The 7,944-nt window shown below is 32.7% G+C and overlaps 1 long non-coding RNA gene across 1 annotated transcript; it reads left to right on the top strand.

The window, feature by feature from the left end:
* The first annotated feature begins 3,567 nt into the window (after nt 1-3,567).
* LOC132034125 (uncharacterized) lies at nt 3,568-6,460 on the top strand. The gene is made up of 2 exons (XR_009408956.1): nt 3,568-4,747; nt 6,002-6,460. It is a non-coding gene; the product is annotated as an uncharacterized LOC132034125 (long non-coding RNA).
* The last annotated feature ends 1,484 nt before the right edge of the window (nt 6,461-7,944 follow it).

Below are 7,944 nucleotides of genomic sequence, written 5' to 3'. Positions count from 1 at the left end.
GCTAGTTTATGGGATGCACATAACACGAGTGAAGAAACACCTAATGACTATGGGCAGAAATGGTGGAAAACAATCCTTGCGTGGATTTTGTTGTCAATATGGAATGAAAGGAATTCAAGATGGTTTTGAGGATAGTGGTAGCCGTATTCAGAAAAGTAAGATGAGTCGTCTTCTTCTGTTGTCTTTTTGTAAAGAAGAATTAGTTGAAGATGCAGAATCTTCACTTGGCATCATAGGAGCCTTGTAGAAGAACAAGAATTTTCTTTTTGTTGGTCTATGAACTGTATATATGGATTCCTGCAGTCTTTGTGCGGAAGTTTTTCAATAAACATTGTCACTGTTACCGTTCTCGAAAAAGAAATCTTCCATCATTTTTGCTGTTGTTCCCTCTCCCTTTCACTTCTTCAGTAGATTGCTTTTAAGTCATCATGTGTTTTGAGTTCCAAGTATTCATAACTGGAATGGTGAATAGTCATTGATCAAGGGTTTTGTTTTCCTTCTACACAAGGTTTAGAATTTCTTTTAGAAGTAATGCAACCTTAAACAATTTGTAACCTGTTTTAGTTTATTATTCTTGTTTCATTCATCTACCTTTCCCCACATCCTTTTGTTCCGGAGATTGCTTTGTTAAGTTAGTTTTCAGCATGAAAACATAGTGCAGTATTTTTATTTTTATTTTCTGATAAGGAAAAATCATAGTGGAATTATGGCACGCTAGGTAATTCATGCTTCTTGCAATACTATTGCTTCCTCATTATACTAACTTTGCTCCTTCTTTGGGAGCCAGAAGTGTTGTTCATCTTTCTCTTGATTGACTGTTCTGTTTTATGCAAATTGGAAGTTGTATCCACTTTGCAACAAGTGTTATTTATGCCGTTCAGACTATGAGGATTCCCACCACTTGTTCTTTCATTGTCAAGTAGAGTAGCTAGAGGCATCTTGAATGTGTTCTTGAACTTTTTCGGTTGCAGTGGGTTATGAGTTACAGCTAAAGGGAAGCTTTAATTAGCTGTAGCTATTGGAAAGTGCAGAAAATCCAACAATCTAAGACCAGATTCAATAGCTGCTCCTTCATTTATTTTGCCCTTTCTAACTTCTTGAGCTCATTATTGTATTTTAACAATAACTTCAATTAGATAGCTATCGAGTTTTTGACCAATATCATCCCAATGGTTTCACCCTAACTTCCACTACATCCTTATGTTATCCACTTAACAGGCAACATCCCTTAAGTTTTTCAAACTTAACCAAAAAAGTATACTTCCAAGTTCTCCATCTTTTCCGAATAGATTTTCCATTTGTCATGTGCATTGCTTCTTTTTTAATAGAAGTTTTAAGAAAGAGTTCCCACAAGCTCTTCAAAGAAAGAAAAAAACTGACATGACTGGTCACTCTGTCACAGAGAATATCCCAAAGTTTGAATATGATATATCTAATTAAAAGTAGAGGAATCTTTATCATTCTACTAAGTCAATGGAAAATCAAATATTAGACGAAGAACCTACTTATTGGATAAAAATTTCTAGTTTTTCGCACCACTTTTGAATTATTATGATTTTATAGCAAATAAACAATAGACATAACTTTGAATCACAAAATATTTTCCTTGCATATTTACTACTTTCACTATAATGCTGCTCCTGAAAGTTAAATCGGAAGCATTTTCTTTTACTTATAAAATTCACACATTAAGAAAAGTAGCAAGTCTTCGAATTTTATCGCCATACATAAATTCAACTCCACTTTAAAATTAGTCCTGGTTAAAAGTGAGATAATAGACGCAAAAGATTATAACACAATAGAGGGAAAGGGTGAAAGATTCCTAATCTGCATAAGGAAGAAAAAGCGCAATAAAAAAATGAAGTGACTTTTTATTTTTATTCGTAAATTACGCTAAATTTAAGTCATTGTGCATGTATCATCGAGAATACAAAATTTATCAATGATTACCTTTTGCTGACAAACTTTTTGCTGGATGAGAACTTCAACGATGGTAGAAAAACTAAATCCAATCTCTAGGAAAATTTTCAGTTTTTTTTTTTTTTAATTCTTTACAAAAATTTTAGGCAAAATTTATCTATACTCTCTCTCTCTCTCTCTGCATATATATTTGTATCATCTCCGTACTCCGTATATGTTTGTATATTGGTATATATTTGTATATGTTGGTATATTTAGGCATTTTTTTGTAATTGTAAGTTTTGGTATTTTTTTAAATTTGAAAACTTGATAAATTTTCCCTTTATTTTATACTATATATATTTAGTAAAAAATAACCGATAAATAACGATCGTGGAAAACCTTAATTATATACATAAAATTTATAATTATTTATATGTATAATATTAACTTTTCATAAATAATTAAAGATATTTTATACCTTTTAATTATTAATTTAATTTTAATCTACTTATTTTTAAGGGGCCTTAAAAGAATATGTTAATATAGTCGACAATCCAACTACCCAACATCTGGATAAGTCGAAAAAAAAAAAAATAAAGATCTCTTTATTTTAGTCATTACCTGGTGCATATATACTCATCATGACCACTTATTTCTAGTAGGCGTTTGGCCATGAAAACAATTTGTTTTTATTTGGAATTTGAAGAATGTAGGAGAGAATATTTGAATTGTCATTTTTGTTTGTCAAAATATCTAATAGGCATTTGGCCAAACCGAAAAACCAAATATTTTTTACTTTATTTGGAATTTTAGAGTTGGTTTGGTTATGTTTGTTATAAAATAATATTTGGTTTGTTGATTTTAATGTATTGGAAGTGAAAAAGCTAAAAACAAGGTTTTAGTTGTTTTTGGCAATGAAAATAAAATATTTTTTCAAGTTGTATTTGAAATTTTGAAGTTGTAAAGTGAAGATTTTCAAATAAAGTTTGAAATAATTTTTGTAAAAAATATTTAGTTGCTAAATATACTAAACGTGAAAACAGGTTTTTAATTGTTTATCAAATTTCATGTATAATCAAACATTAATTTTCAAATAAAGTAAAAAAAAAAAAAAAAATAAAAGTGAGAATTTGTCATGGCCAAACGGGTCCTACAATTAGAATGAAACACAATTTCTCCATCTCTAGATCTGTTCTTCCCTAATCCTCAAACCCTAGCTCAGTCGTATTTAAATTGTGGCCTGATAAAGAGATGTATTTGCTTAAGAGAAATCAACCCAAATTATCCAATTCTACAAAACCCACAAAACCTTTCTCGAAGACATACAAAATTGTACAGTAGCAGTTGTACTCCATGGAAATGCAGAGGTAAATCATGGCTAAAGGAGACCAACTCAGTTATTTGCCCGAATCGATCCTACTTCACATCCTCTCAATGTTGTGGGAAGAAAAACAAGTTGTGAAAACCAGCTTATTATCCAGGCGATGGAGGTCTCTCTCAGTTCATCACTTTTTCCCATTCCCCAGTGATACCAAAGAGTTCACTTTTGATTACCTAGCTTCCGTGTCGTGCGAGAAAATCCGAAAATTTAAGGTGTGCCTTAGGTAAGAGGAGCGATATGCTAAAGATGTTGATTTATGGCTACATTTTGCTATTAAAGTTGAAGATTTTACAACTTTTTGCAAATGGCAAAAGATATGAGTTTCCTCAATTTGCATAGAAAAATGCCTCCTTGAGGAATTGGTTTTATTGCTTTTATGGTACTAATTGAACCTTCTGGCAGTGTTAACTGGAGTAGTCTTGTTTCTCTTTCATTGGCTGCCTGAAATTGACAGATGGTGTCATGCAAAAGGTATTATCTGGTTGTCCTAACTTGGAGTGCTTGAAATTAGAGGGGGTTTCGGGCATACATCTTTTGGAGATCAGCTCTGTGAAGTTGAGAGAATTGACCATAGAATACTACTATGATGACATTTTGCTCGAAATATTAGTCCAGTATATACAAACATTGGAACTTTTGGGGTTCTGCAATGAGATACACATTGGGCAGTTCTGTGAACCAATTCCTTAAAGAGGCATTTTTAGAGGAAACTCATATCTTTTGCCATTTGGACAAAGTTCAAGTGTAAAATCTTCAACTTTAGTAGCAAAATGTAGCTATAAATCAACATCTTTAGCATAACTCTCCTCGTAACTAAGGAACCACAACCTAAATTTCGGGGATTTTCTCGACCTCCAATAATAAAGTTCCTTGTGGACAAAGCTAGGCAAGAGTGGACTCTTTGGTATCATTAATGGGAGACATCCAAAGAGACCTCCATCACCTAAATAATAAGTTTGTTCACACAACTTGTTTTCCGTCCTACAACATAGAGAGGATTTGAAGTAGGATTGATTCGGACAATCACTGAGTCGGTCTCCTCTAACCATGATTTCCATGGAGTGAAACTGCTAGTGTTGTCTGTTAACAATTTTTGTCTTCGAAAAAGGTTTTGTGGAATAGGGAGTTGGTCTGTAATTTGAATTAATTCCGCTTAAGCAAATACATCTCTTTATCAGGCCACAATGTAGCAACTCAAACCCTAGCTCAGTCGATCGTATGACTATATCACCATGACATCTTCTTCTTTTACCAGTGTTTCACAAGTTCCTTGATGGAAATACGATGTTATATCGTTGTTCTGTGATGTGGATCCATCCGAAACCCACCGGATATCTTTACTGAAGCCTTTGCCAAACATGAATCCAAGTATTAAAATGACGTTGAAGGAATACATAAGGTGCAAAGATGGAGGACAGCCCTTACTCAAGTGGTCAATCTAAAAGGCTGTGATATCCTCAATGGGTGAGTTAAAAAAAACACTCTTAACTGGTATACTGTCTCCATTAGTTTGTTGAGAACACTCGGACATGAGTTGATTAAACAGGATCAACACTAAGTCAACTCATTATGTGGTGTTAGATATGCTTTTTTTTTATGTACAACATCCGTGCTATAGCTCATAGCTGCTAAGGTTACAACATTACTGGAGTTTCTAAGCGAAAAGACTGTTTGAGGGCCACTACGTGTTGTGTGCTCAAGATTTAATTTGTCAAGAACCACTAATCATATTTAGACAGAGTACAATTCCTTTTTACACTTGGATAAAGCTTAGACTTAGAACATTGTTAACTGTTCCATTCATTTTCACTAACATCGACTGCTGAAAGTTCCCTAACTTTTCGGTTGTTACTGTGACATATTAAGGAAAGTCATTATTGTGACTGGTGCTTCCCTTATTTTGGCTTTTGCCCAAATAACCGTTATTTACTTTTTTTAAGCTAAATTTTTCATCGTGTAAGTTTAAAGTCGAGGTACCCTTGCTGGATGAAAGGCACAACGGTAGGCTAAATATTTAGTATATAACAATGTGAATAACACTGTTGGTGCAAAAACTAGCACAGGTCGAACTGAAGAGTGGAGGTAAAGGAGGAGAAAATGAAGGGGATAGGCAGGTCCCACACATTTGCATTTTCCATATCTGATTCTAGACAGCTAAAATGATTAAAAACAAAGTATTCTTGCTGGGCATATATGATTCATCTGGGCTCTTATGGGTGAAAATGGCATTACTCAATGAAGAAACTATTTTCATGTGAAACTTAAATTAGAGGATAAACAATTTTCGAGTGCACTTCAAATGTCAATTTAATAACTAAACATACTTACCTTTCATCTTGGCCTTAAGGTTTCTTTTCCTTCTACACAAGGTTCAAAATTCCTTTTAAAACTAATGCAACCTTAAATATTTGTACCATGCTATAGTTGATTGTTTCTTGTTTCATTCATTTACCTTTTCCCCTGTTCCTTTGTTCAGGAGATTGCTTCGTTAAGAGCACAAAAACATAATACAATATTTTTTTATTTTTTTTTATTTTGATAAGAAAAACAAAGTGCGGTATTATGACACAAGGAAATTCTTGCTTCTTGCAATACTATTGCTCCCTCGATTATACTCCTTTTGCTCATTTCTTTGGGAGTCAGAATTGTTGTTCATCTTTGTCGAGATTGCTTGGTTCTGTTTTATGCAAATTAAAAGTTGTTTTTACTTTGCAACAGGTGTCATGTATGCCGTTCAGACTGTGAATTCCAACAACTTGTTCGTGCATTGTCCAGTAGATTAGCTAGAGACATCTGGAATATGTTCTTACCCCTTTCTGGTCTGATGTGGGTTATGCCTTGTAGCTTGAAGGAAGCTTTCATTAGCTGTTGGAAAGTGCAGAAAATCCAACAATCTAAGACCAGATTCAATAGCAGATCCTGCTTGCATTTATTTTGCCCTTTCTAACATCCGAGTATTGTATCTTAACAATAACTTCAATTAGATAGCTATCACTATCTATCCAAAGCGGTTTTATTTTACCCTATGGAGTGGTTGGTCCAAACGCACATGTAGGTATACGTGGTCTGACAAGTAATAAAGAGTATATCATTCCCACAAGGACTTGTCTCTTTCACTTTCGTTCAGATTAAACAGTTACAAAGTACCAATCCAAGAATATTTATTTTTCTCCTCCATTTAAGAGAGATGGGTTTTCTTAGAGTTGAAATAATACAAGACGCCTTGTTTGAATCAGTACAAGGCAATGTTCAGCCGGTAATGAATCTTTTTGAAGAAAAATATACTAAAGAGAAGGTAAACGGGTTGGAATTCACATTTTAACCGTTAAAGTAAGTCTTTTTTTTTTTTTTTTTGGTCGTCTCATCTTCAACGTCCAAGTATTTTTGAAAGATATGGAGGATGTCAAACATGTGTTTTTTTTTTGACATTCAGTACTAGTTTGACTTCTTCAATTCGGCAGGTGGTTCGCGCTCCGGATGCTCGATATCAAAGTTGGGTTCGAGCATTCTTCTTTCTAGTCATGACAACGTTCCAACAACATGTCTTTTTCTTCACATATGCAAACCTATTTAAATCTAATTCAATTATTAGGATTTATTGAACAATGGACATCTAATTTGCAACACTTTTGGTTATTACTATGATTTATTGAACAATGGACATAATTTGAAACCACAGTTTTTTTTTTTCCTCGTCACTTATTTACTACTTTCATTAGAATACTGCCCGAAGTCAATTTGAAAGCAATTTCTTTCACCTATAAAATTCCAACATTTAGAGAAGTAACAAGTCTAATTTTTTTGCTGTACATAAATTCAACTAATTCAACACCACTTCAAAGTTGTTTCCGCTTAAAAGTGAGATAATGAAAATGATGCAAAAAGATTTTAACATAATAGGGAAGAGGTCCACTCTTTATGTAAAGTGAAGGAAAGAGCAAGATTTAAGTGATTTTTGATTGTTATTTTCAAGTACAATGAAGTCAAGTTGTCGTGCAGCTGTTGTCACTAATAAAGAAATTAATCAAATATCACTTTTCCTAATATTTTCATACATATTTTACCATCTCCAACTTTGTGTTGGGTAAAGTTTAGTTAATTTTTTATTTTGTAGAATTACTTTTTGATATTTAGGCTCCGTTTGGACATGATATGAAATCAGGTTGATTTGAAGTTAAAGTTTTATTTGGATACGCAATTTGAATTTCTTAAGTTGTATTTTTTTCTTATAAACATGAAAATCCTACAAGTTGTGAAAACTATCAAAACTTTCACAATTCTTATACAATCTTAACAAATGAGTAAACCATAGTTCATAACAAAGTTAATACGCTACTATAAGACATTTCTAAAAGATACAACATTTATTGATTGAACTTTAGTTCAATAAAAAGAAAAATTAAACGTGAGTTGTAGTGTAACTACTTTTTAATATATATTTCTCCAACATTGTACAGATAATCTTTTCACATCAAGCGTGCATTTCCGATCAGATGATCGAGAAGATAAACCAATATTGTTACTTTGAGTCAAGTTTTACATTTTAAAAATTTATTAACCAACTCATGAATTTTTTTTTTTTTTTTACAAAATATGAACTTATAATTCAAGTTTTATATTTTTAAAAATTGGGCATGTTTTGGAATCGCAAATCCTATTTT

This window comes from Lycium ferocissimum, chromosome 10 (genome assembly GCF_029784015.1).
Source record: "Lycium ferocissimum isolate CSIRO_LF1 chromosome 10, AGI_CSIRO_Lferr_CH_V1, whole genome shotgun sequence".
Classification (NCBI taxonomy): domain Eukaryota; kingdom Viridiplantae; phylum Streptophyta; class Magnoliopsida; order Solanales; family Solanaceae; genus Lycium; species Lycium ferocissimum.
Note: the sequence above shows the minus strand (reverse complement) of the source record. Positions and strands in the feature narration are given on the sequence as shown.